Below are 19,705 nucleotides of genomic sequence, written 5' to 3'. Positions count from 1 at the left end.
TAAATAAGGATATGAATGATGAATTGGCCAGCACCAACGGACCAGCCACATTTCAGTTTCTCATATTATACTGACTCAAAGAAACTTTAGAACTCAAGAACCACGGGTGGAAAAGAGAACGAATGAAGCGAGCTTCAAACCACCTTCTCAGACTCATTCTCAAGCTCGGCCTATTCAACCTCCAAATAATTCAGGAAACGAAGAAGAACCTATACAACTGACAGTTACTAGAGGTCCATTTTCAGAAGATGAAAAATCCATCAAAGAAAGATGCTTCTATACCTGACCTGTGGTCTGAAAGGACAGCTCTTAGGGAAAATATCCAACTCACCCAAGATAGAATTTGGGAAACGCTTGAATCCAGGGCAAGTGAGTGGTAAGAGTTAATCTAATCTGTTGTTCAAGCATACAATATACAAACTACCCCAGACTATTTCTCTACAAGCCAACTTACAGTTCTATAAAGAGACAATTACTGTATGTGTTCTTGATTGTGGGACATCAGGATCTTTATGGATGCCCAGTGGTCTCATGAATATCACATTCCGTTAAGACCATAAAGACATAGCGCACATTGTTGAAGCTACTTTTGGCATGCCAATATCCTCAGGATTAGTTAAGAAACAAAAAAAGCCTTATTTCACAACATTTTCAGAGGCCACAAATGGATTGAATTCAAGTTAATAGCAACTTCCACGTACCCAATATCCCTAAGAATGACAAGTCACTTCATAACCTCGACAAAACATTACACCACTAAGAGCGTGCTTTGGAATCAGAGAATTGCATACAGCAATGTACGACTACAGTGGCAACAAGTCAGCTTCAACTGCCAGAAAGTCTTTCATCCTTGGATATCGTGGCTCCAATTTCTTCATTCTAAATATTTTGTCTACTTATAGAAGTCTTCCCTGAATCTCAAGATAGATATTTACCACGTCAGTGAACTCTTGAGTGTTCTATTGTTCTATTGATTCCTAATCTCACTGTGATGGTCCCTTTTGGAGGTACATACTCCATATTAACTACATAATGCAAAACCCTACACACTTATCTACAAAACAAAATCCAACAACAGTCTTATGATTCAATCAAAGCCTCTATGCAGTACCATCTCTTTATTTTGTGCCAGAGAAAGATTCAACAGAGTTATACTCCTGCCTTGATTATGGACGGCTTGTTCAAATCACTATTATAGACCATTATCCTCTTCCTCTCATTTCTGATATTCTGGACTACGTTCAAGGAACCAAGATATTTTAAAAAGCTGGACTTGTTTGGAGCCTATTATTTTATCCACATTCAACCAGGAGTTGAGTGGAGAACTGCCTTTAGGACACAACTTGAGCATTTGTATTATGAATTCCAGGCTCTGTATTGCCATAGCAGTTGTCCAGCACTTCATGGAATTCATCTTCTCTTATCTACTTCTTTATTCTGTAGTTGTGTATCATGATATCTCATTTTTATATCGACCCTGCTGAACATGATTGTCATGTCAAGGACATACTCTACAGGGTATTAGTTGGGAAAGATGTGTTCCTCCCTCAAGTAATAAGTCAAAAATCATGTCAGGCCAAATAAATAAGATCAGTCTACTCCAGTATAGTCAAGGTCCACTTGGCACTCTTCAACTGGTCAGTTCAGGAAAAAGCTTCTTGCAGCTTTTGGTGGAACCTGTAGACACGCAAGCGGTCAGGCAAATGATCTGATCCTTGGAGTCCGCCTCTAAGTACTGAGAACTAGACAACAGGTTTCTTCCTATTCTGATCTTCCACAGGTCCAGATCTTTTCTGAGGAGCTGGAAGTGAGGTGTCTGGTTTGTACAATTCATGAGCCAAGTGGTGGAGATGACTCCTGAATACTCCATAACAATGTGCACAAACATCACAAGGGCAACCTCTCCATCTTTTATAGCACATCTTATTTGTGTTACTGTAAAATATCCTCAGTATATCATGCTTAGTGAACTCCTATGTAGCTAAACCTTTCTGGCCCTGGACAAGGTTGGTGGCCCACCCAAGAATGTGTCTTGTGAATCACACCAAATTGGTTCTAGGATCACCTCCTCTACTACTGGGATGGAGCCAGGGTGGCTGCAGTGAACAATCAAAAGGATCCTCTTTCCCCAGTCTCACCTTGCATTTAACTATGAATGGGCAGGTTTCACCCTAGTCCCATTTAAGTAAATTAAGTTTCTGAACAGCATTTAACTGACCTTCCTGAGAGAGGGTGAGTCACATACCTGACACCCAGGTCTTCCAGCCTATAGGCCAAACCATTGTCTCTGCTCTGGGAGCACTTTTCACAATTCATCAAGGGTAAGCAATGACAGGAAGTGTTGCTGTGGAGAGGTTAATGCTCATTAGCCCACTGGAGCTTCAGACAGGAACAATATAACTTCATAAAATGTACTTTTACCATGTATTTTTCAACACTCTAACTTCAACAATGAACTGGATTCTTAATAAATATTAAAAGTGGTGGTTGAATGGGCCTTGTCACTTATATTAAACCAAAGTTTCAAAACAGTATTTTTATTGTACTATTGTTGTTCTCATAGACATAGCTACAGCCATAGAGCTTTGGATGGCTAGCTACTTTAGGAACATGCCATCCTTAAATTCCACTTTTAAATACGAGGAATTCTACTTTGTGGGCTACAAGGCCTACTACGTGGTGAATTACTAAATATTTAAAAGTAGTGTTGCCTCCTGTTAAAAAGGGTTATTTTGATATGTGTGTCTGCAGGTTTAAAAGCCGCAGCAATCAGGCTACATATACAAATCTGAATCCATGTTTCCTTGCCAGCCTTATGGATGTCACAATCTGTGCTCCAATCTACAAGTGACATTTAGCCTTCCATGCCATTGATGTATTTCCTAAACCATATACTATGACCTCACTTGAACAGGAAGCTAAGAGGCCTTAATGTAAGGTGACCAGATGTCTCATTTGCCCAGACAGTCTCGTTTTTTTGGGTCATCTGTCCCGGCAGAATTTCCAAGGTTTTAGAGAGGCCCCACTGATCCAATATTTAGTTTATGTCCCGTAGTGCCTAGGGGTCTGTGTTTGCTCTGTTGGTGAGCACTGTCTTCAAGGCATGTTCTACCCCTCTGCAATGTGGAATTGTACGTTCTACTTCTATTTTTGTGATATGTTCAGATTTTTTGGGCTTTAGAAATCTGGTCACCCGACCTCAGTGGAGTGACAGCTCGACACACCAATTGGGGGTTCACTCAACCTTGCAATGCCGGGTGGGGCCCAAGGGAGATGGGGTACCAGGTATTGAGGCTTCTCAGTCTCTACCACTGCTCCAGAAGGATTGCAGGGCACTGGGTGCTCACCTTACAGGCTCAACCCCATTCCAAGCATAGTCCACCACATTGCTCAAACCTTGCAGACACCATCCAAGAAATAGTCGGCCCTGACTGCTGACTCCATGGGGTGGTATAGGAGAGGGGGAAGATCCACAGAGCAGCTTCAGACCCTCTCCCCATGGGGCAAGGGAAACAATGAATGACGAGGCTCAAGGAAACATCCAAAGCTAACAGAGAAACCAACCAAAATTAGCCCAAAAAGAAAATTCCAGATAAAAAGGTCAAAAATCTCTCAAAGCCAGGTATCTGAGGCCACATGGGGGAGGGAGGGGTAAAATTGCATAACACGTGCCCGGAACAAGGAGATACACAAGCACATAAATGTGTTCATGGGACCCATGGCAAACATCAGCAACAAATAACAATAGCCCCCCTCTTCCCACATTTTCACGCACATATAGCAATCACATAAGGACTGAACTGCACAACTCATGGCAAGCGCAGCTTCGGGTATGTGGGAGAGAAGGGTGGCAATATGGCTTTGGAGGCTTTGTTAATTTGCAAATCTTGATTGTTTATTGACCAAGAGCACAAAAAGAACTTGAACAAGACAATATCTGGTATATATAGAAGAGTCATGGGATCCAGTTTGGGGTCTTTTTTCACACTTGAAAGGCATAGTGATGATCTTTCACTCTTTCTTCACAGGGCCCCAGAGATGGCTGCTGCCACCAGCACCCTCAAACAAAGGAGTAAGTATAGTGTTTCTGGATCTTAATTTCACAATCTCCCCATGCTGAGTCTCTCTCTCTCCACCCTTTCCTTGTAGTGAAATGCACTGTCATAATCCCAAAAAGAAGAGTGCAGGGAGTAATGATCCCCCTTCCTCACTCACCATCACCAAACAAAAATAATTGTCAGTGAGGAATAGGGGTAAGGAGTTGCCAAAACCAACACAAAAGTCTCTTTTTCTGGAGCCCTTTGGTTCCTTTCCTGCCCCCCCCTCCCCCGGCAAGTCTGTTTTAGCCCCCATCACTCACCACGGTAGACACAACTCTATGGGTTGTGGCAGGCTGTTTCGTCCCTTCTAACGGCGTCCACCACTCTTCCAACCAGGTCTGTTTTGCCCCAACCAGCCAATCCATCTCCCTTTTCAATTGCATGGCCCCACCCCCTCCTTCTGAAAGATGAAGTCCATTGTCAACGTTTGAGGAACGATCCCTGACTGCTGTCTTCCCTCTACAAAGTTGCCCTTCTTTTCTTTCAGGTGCCCTTGATCGTGGTATGTGGAAGATGGGATCTGGGTCACGTTTCTCAGGTAAGGAGATGGTGAGGGGGTACCTTCACAGGTTAATATCAAAACCAGTTAGCCTTCAGCAGAAAAATTGCCTCTGGAAAGGGGGCCACACAGAAACTGTGCTCTTATGCCAGCAGCGGTGAGGCACCTTTGGCAAAACTAGTGACACCCAAAGAGCCCATGTTAAAGTCACAATTCTATCCATCCCTGTACTCATGAGACCACTTCACAAACCTACCTAACACTGATCTGACCACCCAGAACCAAAATATCAGCAAATCTTAAAAAACATCCAAGTGGGGTTATAAAAATAAGACTTGTCTAGGTAATAATAATCACCCTCACTCCCCAAATCACTAAAAGACGTTTCTAATGGGACCATCTGTTGCGTCGACCAGTCCTCAGGATCGGATTGATGATTGAGGGGTCCACCTCTTGATCTAACCAAGCCTATTTGCCGTAATGGCACAGGTCAGCGAAAGGATCAAGTGGGGGAAGGAAAGGAAGGGAACGCCAGGGAGGGAGATCTGCAAGGAGAAAGAACAAAACATACACTGGTAAAGATCCCTAGAAACAGATATAAAGGGCAAACACACGTGCTCTCAACCTGCTAGATCCCCTAACCCCTATACCTGTAAAGAAACTAAATTATCCATTCACTGATGGTGACAGTAAAATAAAGTTGAGGGTTGGTTGAGAGGTTGGCGTACTTGGCTTGTGGTGGGGGTGTTTTCTGTAGTAACGAGAAACAAACAATGATCAACCCCCACAGGTACAGTCCTACTCCTGGTAATTAGGCCCTGACTCATGCATCAGCACCTACCCTCCACATGACTCCACCGTGCGTCACAGGGGTAGAGCGTAGCCCTCTACCACTCGTTTTAACCCCTGTTAAGATAGAGTCAAGAAAAACACCAATTAGATAATACGGCAAAGTGTTGTGTCACATTTACTGCAAGCCCACATTATGCATTCACCACACTCTTCCCCTCGTGTGCTACTGTCCCGGTTAGCTTAAACCTGTGTATTCAATGCAATGAGCTTCCTTGTTCTGTGATATCCGGTATCACATGACCGACTTGAAGGACTGAGAGTCCCCCGACAAAGCAGGCCGAACACCATCCAGAGCGAGCGCCTCGCTCTCTCCGCCAGCCGATAGATGCAGGCCGAGTAAATCCTCTATGGTTTCTTTTAGCGAGGTAGAATCCCAAAAGGTCTCCCGCCAGCCTCCGTACGAGCGTCAGCTCCCAACCGGAGTTAGGCTGCAAAGACCCAAACTAAAGTTGGTGCAAGCACCCTTACCCTACTCCGAGTACAGGAACTGGGACAAAGATCGGTCGCGTTCGACTCAGCAAAACGAATTTCCGACATCGGAGTGGCAGAGGACTTCCTGCTTTATGCGTCTTGGTCGCGTAGTCACGCGAGACGCGCTAAGCATGATGGGAGGTATAGTTTTGGCGGCGCGGCGAGCGAACCGCTCCGTGTCTCTGCCTGCGCTCGCTCGTTGGTACATGACACCAGCCTTCCAAAACCTCAGTACATCGCGACTAGTAGCTTGATGGGATCACACCCCGAGAGTAAAATACAGGGTCTCTGAAACTATTAATAAAGGAGCATATGTAACTAGCTGAATTAACCATTAAACAAGTTCTCTCAAAAACAGGTAACCGCATAGACAACAAGATGCACCCACATTGACTTGTCGTCAACCGCCATTACCCAAAGGGAATAAAAGGACATTAGCAAACTTGTGCCACAAGAAGGAGGAAAAACCTACAGGCCCTCAGCGAGGGGTCTGCTTAACACCCGGGTGGGTGCACCATTCCAATGTGCAGTCAAGCCCTTCCATGGCGATGACACCCTTGAACTAAATACTGGGAACATTTATACTGCGAACATTTGTGAACTGGTCAGAAGAAACACGGCCACCAGAGTTGTACAGATGACTCCCAGGGGAGCCATACCTCATACTGCAGTATCTCAACAAAAGTTATGTATATTGCTATGTATGATCTGCCTACTGTGAATAGTCCCAAACTTGAGTACTACTGAGGAACTGCAGAGTCAAAAGAGATTCACAAAAGTGGAACTAAGGTGCCTGCATAGGAACCTTTTGTACATCAGCTACAATTACACTAAAAAGAACAGCATCCCACATGGACTGCAGAGTACCCTTTTGCATAACACATGGTACCAGCACATGACCACAGTCCGTCAGAACCCAAGCACCAGCCAGGTCATGTTATGTCTGCTCATTGACCTCACATGCTGTAGGTTCAAATAGGCTTTACTGTCCCAAGAAGTAGCCCCTGAGAAAGCAAAATGACTCATTCACCTTTACCTATGCAGATTAAGAGCCAAGATCCAACCCAACAAGATAAAACCACACAAGGTAGTTGTAAACATAACCTGATACGACACAAACCCAACAGTGCTATACATCCTCAGAGAACCAATTGATATCCAAATCGAGCTGGACCGGATGCATAAGAAGGGTACCATAGGGGAAGACATCACCGAGATTTCCCAGAGAAGAGATTTTTGGAGGTAGCAAAACCCCCAACTCAGTGCACAAACATGTCTGCTCCAGCGTCCATCTGTGGACTGAGAGTGGCTCTTAGTGTATCCGGGGTGGTCTTCTTAAACAAGAAGTGGTCTTCCGACATGGCATTCCTATGTATGGCCATCCAACTTGGGGATATAAAAAAAAAAATGGGTCACATGGAGGAGGGTTGAATAAAAGTATGACTACCCCATGTCAAGAAATCTGGGACACCTAAGTGGGTGGATACACTTGGTTAGAAAGGTAAGGTCAACCCCTGATTGTTTGAGAACGTACACTGTGTTCTTTATGTTGCATAGGAAAATGAAGGCTTCCGATGGGCACAAATGCTAACTGCAAAGTGATATATATTCTGGATATGCAATGGGGCACCTCCAGGCTTATGGATTATTATTGGCAATGCGGCGAGCATACCTACACTCAGCTGGTTCCCACATGGATAGGACTGTGTTCCCTGGTCACCATGCACACCCTGAGCCTGGTCATTCCTGGAGAAGAGCTAACAGAGTTGTACCAGCACCGGTTAAAGAAAAAGACCACCTTGCTGCACCTAGCTCATGTAAGGAGAGCAGCGGACTATTTTGGCTGGGCACATTCAAAGACATTTCAGAGGAATTTAGACTGTTTATAGAAACACAGCTGGGGGCAGAGAGGTTGATACCCTTGTTCACCCTGCAGATAAAATTTAACACCCGCTGGCTACAGACCACCCGGTGGGAAATGCTAAAAATTATGAACAGTACTGAGCTTGGCCTCAATTCTATCAAGGAAAAAATGTGAAAAATCGGTCTCATGGTAATGCAGCACCGTTAAGTACAGGACTTAATGACCGCAATGGAGACAGGGGTCTGTGCCACGATTCCCATTCAAGCTCTGCAATCTACAAAAAAGCATGCGTGAAGAGGTATTTGCCCCTGAGCAGGAGTAATTTTTTAATTGGTTCTACTGGCTCCTATGATGGATATCCAGTTTATGAAAATAATAACTGTTGCCAGTTATCATTGTGTTTCTATTGGTATGTGGGGTTATACAATTGGGCATCACCTGCTTTTAAAACACAGTCCTCAAACTTGGTAGGATGCAAGTAATTAGAAAGGTAGTTGCAATCAAAAGCAATCATAAGGAACAACAGACCTCAAATAAATTAACTGCACAACTGCATGAGTTAGATAGTGTAGTTGAAATATCAACTAGAGAGGGGTATGTTAATATGCAAATCAATGTGTTCATCGTTAAAATGAAACCTCATCCTTACTAATAGAATCGCTCATTCTGAAGTCAAAATCACCCTTGACTCGCAAATGTGTAGGCAAGCAGGCCCTAAGACCTAGGACCGGGATTGCTGATTCAAGTCGGAGGGTGTGTAGCTGGCAGGCAAACACTTGGGCAGGAAACTCTTGATCAATCCCACAGATAGCTGCAGAGAAATTACAATGGTCAGGGGAGATTGCCCCAATAAAACACACATGGCCGGATTGGGTACGCGTACTCCTAAAAGCACCATAAAGTCAGATGCCAAATGATTTAGGATCACATAACCAATCAGTACCTAGCACACGCAGTGAAGCAGCACTCCCCATGCCGGACATCTGTACATGGTATCCACTGGCCACACTGTGTTCACGCGAGGTCGAGACCCACATGTAGTAACCATAAGACCATTAATTTATGACTCCAAGGGCAACAACTAACAATCCTCACCATTTTTGTTATGCCGAAAACCTTTATGACGTGTTGTGTTTTAGATATAAGTAGGACATTTACTGATTACAAATTGAGACAGTCCTCTGACCTTGTGCATGTAACTGTTCTCCCTGTTGTGACATTTAATTAAACAAACGGTTAGTGTTTTACCAAACGCCTCTTATCTTTTGTTTTTTCTAAGGATTTCTTACTCAAGCAACATTTTTGCAAAAAAATGTTGAAGTTGTTTAGAAGGGTGTTAGCACAGGACACGGACCTGTGAGATGAGAAGAGTGATAGGGTCAAGCATTAGGTTGTCTATGGACACATCTTTGAAATGCCTAAATGTTTGGTCTTCTCTTTTCTGTGGATCTTGATTTGTTGGTAGGATACTGGCAAGGTGATAGAGATGGCAGAGTGGTTGGTCTATTCCAAAGGTATGCATGGCTTGCATTGGATTGCTGGTAGAAAATGTGGGATTCAGATTGTGTTTACTCTGTGACATGCTATACCATATTGAGTGTGTCGATGAGATTGAAGAGGGAGTTTCTTGTTTTTTGTAGTTTGTTTTGTCTGGGAGGTTGAAGTCACCCAAGAATATGGTATGAGCATGTTGGATGCATGAGATAGCGAGGAGTCTCAAGAACTCTTCAAAAAAGTCCTTGTTCTAATATAGTGGCCTGTAGATGAGATGGACACTGTTGGTCTGAGTTCCAGAAAGTGAGAAATGGCATGGCAGCAGCTTCACAGATGTGACTGTTACTTGTTTGCCTACGATTCAGAACCCGGGGGATTTATGGATGAAAGCAAGACCTCCTCCCTTGTTATGTGCACGGTCCACATGATGAATCCTGTAGCTTGTAGCTTGTGGAAAGAAGGACATCTAGGATAGGAGAGGATGTGGCGTGAGCCATGTTTCTGGGGTGAAAAGGGCATGAAGCTTGAGATAGGTGGTAAGGTGTGCGATATCTGGTGCATGGAGTATTTCAGAGTGATCATTATTGTGCATGAGGTGAAATGTGATGTGCACCTTGAATATGCACACCAGAAAGTAAATTGGACAATGAGGAAATGGCCTTTTTGCAAGTCATCCTCACTTTTGGCTAGATTTTATTGCTGGTTTTTGGACTGATGTACAGTGCCCTGTGAATGTGCTCTGACACCTTAAAACAGATTTAGCTTACTTCCAAGTCCCCATTATATGGTACAAAGTGTACCCAGGGCCTGTAAGGTAAAGGTCACAAATGAACTGCAGCATGCATTGTGCCAGCATTCAAGTGTCGGTGCAAAAAATGACTGCAGCGCTACTGTAAGCTGTCTGTGAATTTTTAAAACTGCAATTTTGACCTGTCAAAATAACCTATTTTGATCGGCTTAAAACCCTTCTTTTCAATATTAATAAGTCACCCCTTAATAGTCCATAATGCCCATTAAACAAGATGCATGCTATTTAAAAGTAGAACATTTACAACTTTAATGTAAGACAAGTCCTTGGAGTGACAAGGCCGCAAAAGCTATTTCACTCAAGCAGGTTTAGCTGCTTAAAAGAAATAGTCGGATATATTATTAAAATATACTTATGTTATTTCCATCTATAAATCAGCTACTAAGTTAATTTTGGGATTAAAAAAAATATTTATCACAAGACCAATTCATTGGGTTTGTGTTAAATATGTTACCAAATGTACTTTTAAAATGTCGCCTTTTATCTTCCTAAAGTGTCTAGAACCCCATTTGCATGAGTTTCCAACCATTATCAAGGAGCTGACTAGCCACTTTGATGAGGTGTGAACTAGCTCCCAGAGATGAGGCAAAGGTCTTGGGTGCGGGGAGGTGATAGAATGACTATGGTCAGTGCTCAGAACTTAATTAACTTCAAAGAGGCCTTCCCGGCTACAGGCAGATGTAACTTACAACTCAGCCTGGCTCCTCCTCTGTCCCCCTAGTAGGTCAGGTGCTAATCTCAGTAGGAGAGGAGGTGCCCCCAGAACCGGTTTTGAGAGATAAGAGCGGAAGGGTTGATCATTTTCCTAGCCACACCTCTAGTGTGAGCACAGGAGCTCTACAAAGGGGATTAAAGATTCTGCCATGTTAGATTTAGGTAGAGATTGCCACTGTGGGGTTTTTTTGTAGTAAGGCGCACAACCTGCTCCCTCTTGTACCCAGGAAAAAGAAGTGGACATCAAGGGTTAGTTGGGGGACCTCCTGTGAAGTTACAGGGACACAATATCCTTCTAGAAGCCCTTTTTCTGAAAATCCCAGCTGGCCAGTTTCTACAGGACCTGGCCTACACCATGCTGGTCTTTTCCTATGGATCAATCCTGACCCCCAAGTACTATTCCTGTCCTGGAAACCTTGGATGGTGTCAGAGTGTACCCCTCATGTCTAACTCTAAAACTTGACACTTAGAAACCTTTTAGATCCAAAATGCCCCCGAAAGACCGGGAAAAATCTGCCAAGTCTATTTGACGAAAGCATGTTGGTGCTGAGCCAAACATTGAGGTTACTCCCGTTCCGAGCTTTTCTGCAGCAGAAAATCTGTTTCAGCAGGACATCACAGAGAGGACATCATACCTTGTGGAGCCCTGGTCGGCTACAGCTTTCAGCCTTACTCCACTGGAGGAATCCAAGCTCCAAAAATGTATTCAGCCAGTGAGAGATCTTCCTTGGGCACACCAAAAGTCAATGGTTTCACCCAGGCCCCATCAGATGATGATTTGGTCTTGGGGATCCCTACTTGGTCATAGCTTGCTGCCTTGCTCAGCTGAGGATTTTAGACTTCATTTCAGAGATTTAGGGCCTAGCTTAGATGTTGACGGAGTAAATTACTCCATCACCCTGACAGAGGTGTCACCTGCAAAATTGAGAAATTACCACCAAACCAGCAGTCATTACTTAAGGCATTGGTTGGATCTTCTGTCATGGCGGTTCCAGTCAATGCTTTTTGAAGTTTGGTTCACTGCTCTGTCAACATGACAGAGCCTTGTGCTAAACTGCTTTCTTTTTTATATTTGCAAACAGAAAGTCTTAAAGCAGTTTCCTTTTACAAAACATGGTGAGTGGAACATTTACTTTTGTTTTTTAAAAGGAAACTGCTTTAAGACTTTCTGTTTGGAAATATAAAAAAGAAAGCAGTTTAGCACAAGGCTCTGTCATGTTGACATGAGACCCAAGTACCTGCGACAGGCAAGGGCCCAAAACATATTGAGGCGACATTAAAACTGCCTATCACAAAACGACCTGGTTTTGCAAGGGGGGTGACCTGGGTTTTTGGCCCTGTGCTCGGCTGCCAGATAGGGAAACCTACCAAACCCACACATTTCTGAAAACTAGACACCCGGGGGATTGCAGGGAGGTATGGCTTGCTTGGATCCCCCAATGTTTTCTTACACAGAATCCCATGCAAACATCAAATTTAGCTGAAGAAATCACTTTTTCCACACATTTTTGTGTGGGAAAGTTGTGGCATCACCGGGCTGACACTAATTTCCTACCACCCAACGTTCCCCCAGTTTTCCCGATAAAAATGGTGCCTCACTTGTGTAGGAGGCCCAAGTACCCGCGACAGGCAAGGGCCCAAAACTTATTGAGGTGACTTCAAAATTGCCTTTCACAAAACGACCTGGTTTTGCAAGGGGGGTCACCTGGGTTTTTGGCCCCTTGCTCGGCGGCCAGCTTGGGAAACCTACCAAACCCACACATTTCTGAAACCTAGACACCCAGTGGATTCCAGGGAGATATGGCTGGCATGGATCCCCCACATTTTTCTTACCGAGAATACCCTGCAAACCACAAATTTAGCTGAAAAAATCACTTTTCCCACACATTTTTGTGTGGGAACGTTGTGGAATCACCGGGCTGACACAAATTTCCTACCACCCAGTGTTCCCCCAGGCCTCTCGATAAAAATGGTGCCTCACTCGTGTGGGAGGCCCAAGTCCCCCATCTGCCCCCAGTGGGGCAGAAAGGCTGTTATTTTGGTGGGTGGGGGTGGGGGCATTGGCATGCCCGTTTTGGCAGCCCCCACCCTAAGTAAAATTGCGGGGAAAAAATCCCTGGTGCTATTGGGCTTTATGCCCCTCTGGGGGGCAGAAATACTGTAATATTTTTTGGGGGCGGTGGGGGCATAGGCATGTCCGTTTTGGGCAGCCCTCATCCTAATTTCATTTGCCTAAAATATATCCCTGGGGTCTAGTGGGTTTTTTGCCCCCCCAGGGGGGCAGATTGTGGGGCTACTGCCCCCACCTGCCCCCCAGGAAGGCAGAAAGACTGGTATGCCCAAAACACAATGGGGGAGGAAAGGCCCTTGCCCAAGGAGCCGCTCCCCCCTCCCTGGTGCTAGTGGGTGGATCCCTGCTTGGGGATCGCCCTCCTGGGGTGATCTCCAAGCAGGGATAAACTAGGGAAGGGAACCATTGGAAAGGGGAGATTCTCCTCTTTCCAACGATACCTCTCCCAAGTGTTTTGGTGCTCGGGGGGCTGAGATAGCCCCACGAGCACTGAAACACTGAAACTGAACCTGAGTTTCAGTTCTGTTTTCAATGTACTGACGCCAGCGCACCATGCGCGCGATCGTCATTACTTTGAAAATCAGGGATTGGCCTCGGGAGGTTGAGGAAGCTCTTCCCCACCTCCCGAGGCACAAAAAAAATGGAAATCCCTCTGCTGTTTACAGCAGAGGGATTTCCTGCTCCTGTCCTCATGACAGAATGGTTCCGCAATGAGCACAGGAGCACCGATGCTCATGACGGAACCATTCCGTCATGAGCACCGAAAGGGTTAACTAATGTTGGAATCCATGATAAAATTAAAAAATGAGGGGATTCACATTACCTAAGTATCCAAGGAGTCACTAAGAAATGGTCAACATATTCCTTGCTTTTGGGTTGATAAAGTCCCTTGCATTGTGATGGACATGCACCCCAGCCCTGATTGCCCCAATTGTAATGATATCAGGATTCCCATTGCCTGTCTTATGGATGGAAATCTTTTTTCAACCAAGAGGGGCGCCTAATGTGCTACCCTCACTGTGGTGAAAGGCTGCTGCCTTCACCAGGAGGTAAGCAGCATGGACCGTGGCGGGTGCAGAATACTGTATAGTGGTCAGTAGGAGTGAACAGGCCTTTTTTTGGTGTCACTAGAGTGAAACCTAAAGGCACACTCATTTAAAGTTTTGCTACAGTTTGCTTAATTCATCCTTGGCCTACATCGGTTTGGTCTGACGTGCTGTGCAGTGCATGTGTGTTATATATGTGCTGGGTGTATGTGTGCATGTGACTGGCACGATACAGAGAGGTGCAGTGCTGCACAATGTATGTATGTTATATGCATGTGCTCGGTGTATGTGTGTCTGAGAATGGTAAAATACATTAAGGATATAGTGCTGTGCAGTACGTGTATATTACATGCATGTGTTGTGTGTATGTGTGCCTGTGAATGGTACAGTACATGGAAGTTGCTGGATTCCATTTTGGGAGACTCAGGGCTAACTGGAGGAACATGAGGAGGAAGAGGAACCCCCAAGATAGATTTGTGGATTGTTGCATTCCTGTGAGTTGGGTGGGACACACAGGTGGAAGGCTCTACAGTGCACTTCAAAGGGAGCTCTTGATTCTGAGAAAGGTCACTAGGAAGGGGCCTGGGCACATCTCATGAAGGATATGGGGCTTATAAGAGAATCATAAAGACTAGGGCTGAGGCCTTGGGGTGACCTCTTGATACACATATCATTGTGGATGGCAACCGGTGTGAATCCCTAGTCGCTCCCATTGCCTGTGTCGTGGGTCTTTTAGATTTAGAGTCACTCCTGCTGTTACAGGCTGCTTTCTGGAGGAAGGACAGAGAAGAGGGCACTTCAAAGGGAAGCAGACCCCAAAAAGAAACATCAAAGGTTCAGACTCTGTCAAGCAGCCAGTCTGAATGTTTGAGGGGGAGAAACTCTGCAAGATTTCTATCTGTGACCAGAACTGGTGGCTAAGGCCTGACAGTCTCCCAGCTGGTTGAGGGGACTTTACCCAGGCCACCTGCCCCGAAACCTGGAGCACCAAGACCAGTGTGCCCTGTGAGGAAGAGGAGAGTACTGGAGGGAGTCAGGTCCAGTGGGGGATCCTGTTGATCGGATCCCTGTAGCGGGTTGTGATTAGACGGCTGCTGCAGCAACCGGATCATTGCCTGTGTGCAGGGAAATGTCGTCAACCCTCTTATGCCAGAAGAAGGCTGCTGTGAAGTGAGCTGTGACTGTTCCTGCACTGATTGGGTCATCGCCCATGTGCAATCTGTAAGTCTCCAACCCTGTATGCCAGGTGGGGCCACCTTGAAGAGTGCTGCCATGCCAATAGGCCTGTAGTCTGTGTGCGTAGCTAAATCGGTGACCCTGTACAACAGAGGGGACCACGAGGACAAGGTAAGGAGCATGGTCTTGTAAAGACCATTGTCGTGAGAAGCAGAGGGGGTCCTCATTGTCACACAAGTGGGTACAAACTCCGACTGAGGACCAGCAACAGGAGCATTGCACACCCCCAGAGTAGGGATCATTGAGAACCACTTGGCCACTGCCTCCACAGGACTGCATGTGAGGAACTTGAAGATACCCGACCATTGCCCCTCCAGTGCTACATGTGAGTAACTTACCAGAGACCACCTCTGCAGCTTCAGCACTCGGGAACTGGACAATCATTTATTTCTGCTGCTGAACGTATTTTATGTTGTGAACCTGTGTTCACCTCCTTGTGTCCACCCCCCTGAGAAGCCTTAGACTGCTTGACTCATGCTACCACTGAGAGTCAAGTCCTAAAGGGATGCTTGGCCCAGTTGCTAAGGATCCATATTAAGTCGGGCGTCTGGACATCAGAAGTAAAAGGCTTCAACCCTCATGGTCAGACCCATTAGTTCCCGCTTGCCCTGTGGTCCTCTGAATAGGGTTCTGACACTTACTAATAAGAGTGTCGTAGAGTCTAAGGCATTCATCAGGATTATGCCTAAATGTAGTTTGACCTGTAATTGAAAAAGTATATGTTGTGGAGGTCTCTATCATACATGAGAGGAATGCAACAAAACAATTTTAGAACTATAAGTCTGAATGTTAACCTGCATATTGCTTGACACGTGTTTGCAACATAGGAGCAACAGACAGCAATGCAATTAGAACATATGGGCTACTTTAAATTTGGGCAAGCAGCCCGTTTCTCTGCCAGGGCGACTGTGTAAAAAGCATTGTCGCCCTGACAGAGGTGCAACGTGCCAAATTTTGAATTGTCCACTGAACCAGTGGCCATTTCTAGAATTTGCAGGAACTGCTATCATGGCTGTGATAAGAACAGTTGATGGACAGAATGCAGAACAATATCACACATTCACCCCAGTACAGAGATCTGGGCCTAAATCCATCGTTTTTATGCTCACCATGCCATTCCAGTTTGGACCCAGCCTTATGCAAATCAGTCTTGACCCTGAGCGTGATGGGCATTGAAAATGGGCTGAATGTGTGTCCATATAAATTAGGTGGGTGGACATAAAGCAAAACCTTTCATGACCCTTACCCTTTCTGTCGGAGGGGTTTGAAAATGGCAGAGATGCAGTAGTCTCTAATGTCATCAAACCTACGGTCTGCCAGATTCTAAATCAGGAGGGCGGGCTGTAATGTTGGTGCGGGGGAAACTCCTTCCCGGGGGGAACTCCTTCCCCGTTGGCACAGAGTTCCCTTCCCACCAACATTAAATGAGGCTCAAAGTATTGACACTTGTACATTAAGGTAACTATTCCAAAGATAGTTGTGATGGGCATAGTATATCCTTAGAACATGCTGTGCCAATGTGTATTGTACACAACATGCATCAGACAATCATGCCACAAGCATCATGTAGTTGTGCTCCCAATACATCTCTTTAGTCAATTAACATACATCTCTATCTGTTTCTTTAAAACTGAAAATGTTAACCTGAGCCTTACCCAACAGCAGATGGTCAGGGCCCCAGGGGGCATGAGGACCTAATGTTGAACTCAAAGAATATTGCTGAAAGTAACAAAGAACATCATTGACCATTCGTTTGGCGGCATGTACCTTTTCTGGTTGAGATGTGTGGGTATCCCCTTCCACTTTGAGGCACACCAGATGGTAGCCCAGCGCAATTGTCCACAACGCCCTCAAATTATGGGAGGAGAATTGCTGGACAGTGTTTATAAAGAGAGACTGCCAGCAGGTTAATGTGTGAACCTTTTGTGCCAGGGTCACATGCACACTTCAAAGTCTGGTGCCATCTTGTAGTGGAGTAAATGGAATGAGATCTTAATAAGGAGTGAGTAAAAGTCACAATTCGAGCTTGTTTGTGCAAGGATCTGACACTATGTATATTCTAAAATTAAAATGCTACTTCCACATGTTAAGAATATACATGTTCAGGCTTTGTTTTTTTTTAAAAAAGCATGACAGAAAGCTAGATTCCGGTACTAGTATGTGGTCACATGACTGACTTCCAAGTCTATTACTAAAAGCTCAATATTAACCTGGCACTTTAAGGGTAGGCGAGTCTTGCCCATTTCTACACATTTAAGTAGTGTGTGTAGTTCTCTGATATTGTTTTCTATAATTTTTCAGAAAACGATAGTGCTGCTTGACAAATCTATTGGCATGTTGCGCCGGAAGTGTAATTTCAGAAGAAGAGGAACGAATATTTTGGAAAGTTGCAATATATATAGAGACCGTTAGTGACCCATTCAGCCTACAAGTCTATTGGTTCATTTTGTTTGGTTTAAAAAAATAGGTGTACAAGTGCTTATAGTGTAAAGGAGGTGCTTATGTGATGGTAGTTTTGAGCAGAAGAGTGGCGAACTCCATCTTTGAAAAATGCCACCAAAGGAGAATGATTAATGTGGCCCAATTGACAGTTTGCTCATTTTCTAGCTCATACAGGACAGTGAGAACCTAAATAGTTTCAATATTTTTCTTATACCAAAGTGGGGAAGACATATGATAGAATCTAGATAAATAGCTAATAAAACAGTATTACTTTTTTCAGTACGGACCATGTGTAGTGTCCGTGCATGGACATGTTCTAGTGTTCTAACCTGTATGTAATACACTATACACCCACCCACCACCGACGTCACTGGGTCAGGTGACGCGGTCAATAAAAGGGCCGAGCGCACGTGCTCGTGGCCATTCCCCACTACCCCAACTAAGTGTCTGTGTCAGTCATTTCCACACAGCATGCGGGCCTAGTGCCCAACATTACAACCATGTCGTCTTAATTTGAAGACCCATTGTTGTTTCTTCTCAAATGTCAGCCATATATCACATTTTAAAAACAAAAAAATACTAAAATTCATTATAGTTTTTATGGCTTACATTTTCACCTTACTACAATGTCACTTTAACGTTTATTTTTTTCAGTTATTTTCTAGAGTTTTTAATATAACATTTTCTATTATTACCATACCTTGCTATAGCCTCACACGAGCCTTTGTTTTTTGTGTGAATTTCAGGTTTTTTTATTTTAATGTAAAGGAAGATCTTATTACCATACCCAACTTTTGCAGGAGACCAAGGGCCATGCATGGCCCTTGGCCATGCGCCTCGTGGGGTTGGCTGAAGGGCGTCATCTGTGGTCCACCTGTGTCCAACCCCGCAGGAGGCCAACCACTGCACAAGTATCTGCGAACAAACCCTACAGGCAATCAAACATCTGTAAGTGGCAAACCACCCACGGACTCCCACCCCATAGTGTTTCTTTTCTGAATGCTTTTTGCAGTCCTGCGGGACTCACTGGGGACCATATGCATTGCCGTGGCTCCTCCTGCACCCTGCAACCCTCCTCCAATAAGGGCCAGGGGTCACGGTAACCCTGCCCACTATTACTTCATTTTTTTTAAGTTTCTGGGCATGGGGACCGAGTCCCCATGTTCTGTAGGACACATTTTCTTCAGTATTGCGGCCAGCCAATGAGATTGCTCAGACTCACAGGGCCAACCGAATCAGCCGATGGGAAAACAGTCCTTGTGACAAAGTAAAACGCTTCATTATTATTTATTTGAGATACCGCCGGAATCCAGAGGGACTTACTGCACATATATCTCTATTTTTTTAATCTAAGGGGCATATTATCAACACAGGCGATAAAATTATCGCCGCTTTAGCGGCAGAAAACTGCCACTAAAACGGCGATAATGGGCTTGATAATATGCTCTATGGAATTCCAATTGAAGCCCATGTTAAATGTGAAGGACATCTAACCTGGGCTTCTATTGGAATTCCATAGAGCATATTATCAAGCCCATTATCGCCGTTTTAGCGGCTGTTTTCTGCCGCTAAAGCGGCGATAATTTTATCGCCTGTCTTGATAATATGCCCCTTAATTTCTCCAAAACGGATGAATAGATTTACACCAAATCATAAAAGGGAAACTTTCTAGGTAAATAGAATGTTCTCTAAAATTTGTTGTTATTATGTTCAGCCGATTTCTCTGTATCGCTGTTCAAAAATCGCTATGGAAATTGCATGGGAAAATTGCATTTTGGGACCCCCGATTTTCCTCTGGCCCAGTGGGGTAAAGGCATGTGTTATAAAGCCCTGCATGGTATTGCAGCGCATTGTAAAGGTGAATAGATTGTAATGCTCACTGGGTAAAGGCATGCTGGGTAAAGAACCGCATTGTAACATCTGCACTCAGCGACGGCCCGTATAGGGCGTGTTACCGTGGCGGTGACGTGGGGCAGAGGAGGGGCAGGGTGGGGGGTTGCAAAATGCGGCATACGGCCGATTGCAGGTAAGTTACGAAAAAAATAAAGAAAACGAATTTCGTTGCGTGCGCAGCATCGCCAAACTTACCTGCAATCGGCCGTATGCCG

The sequence above is a fragment of the Triturus cristatus genome, chromosome 5_1, assembly GCF_964204655.1.
Source record: "Triturus cristatus chromosome 5_1, aTriCri1.1, whole genome shotgun sequence".
NCBI lineage: Eukaryota > Metazoa > Chordata > Amphibia > Caudata > Salamandridae > Triturus > Triturus cristatus.
Note: the sequence above shows the minus strand (reverse complement) of the source record.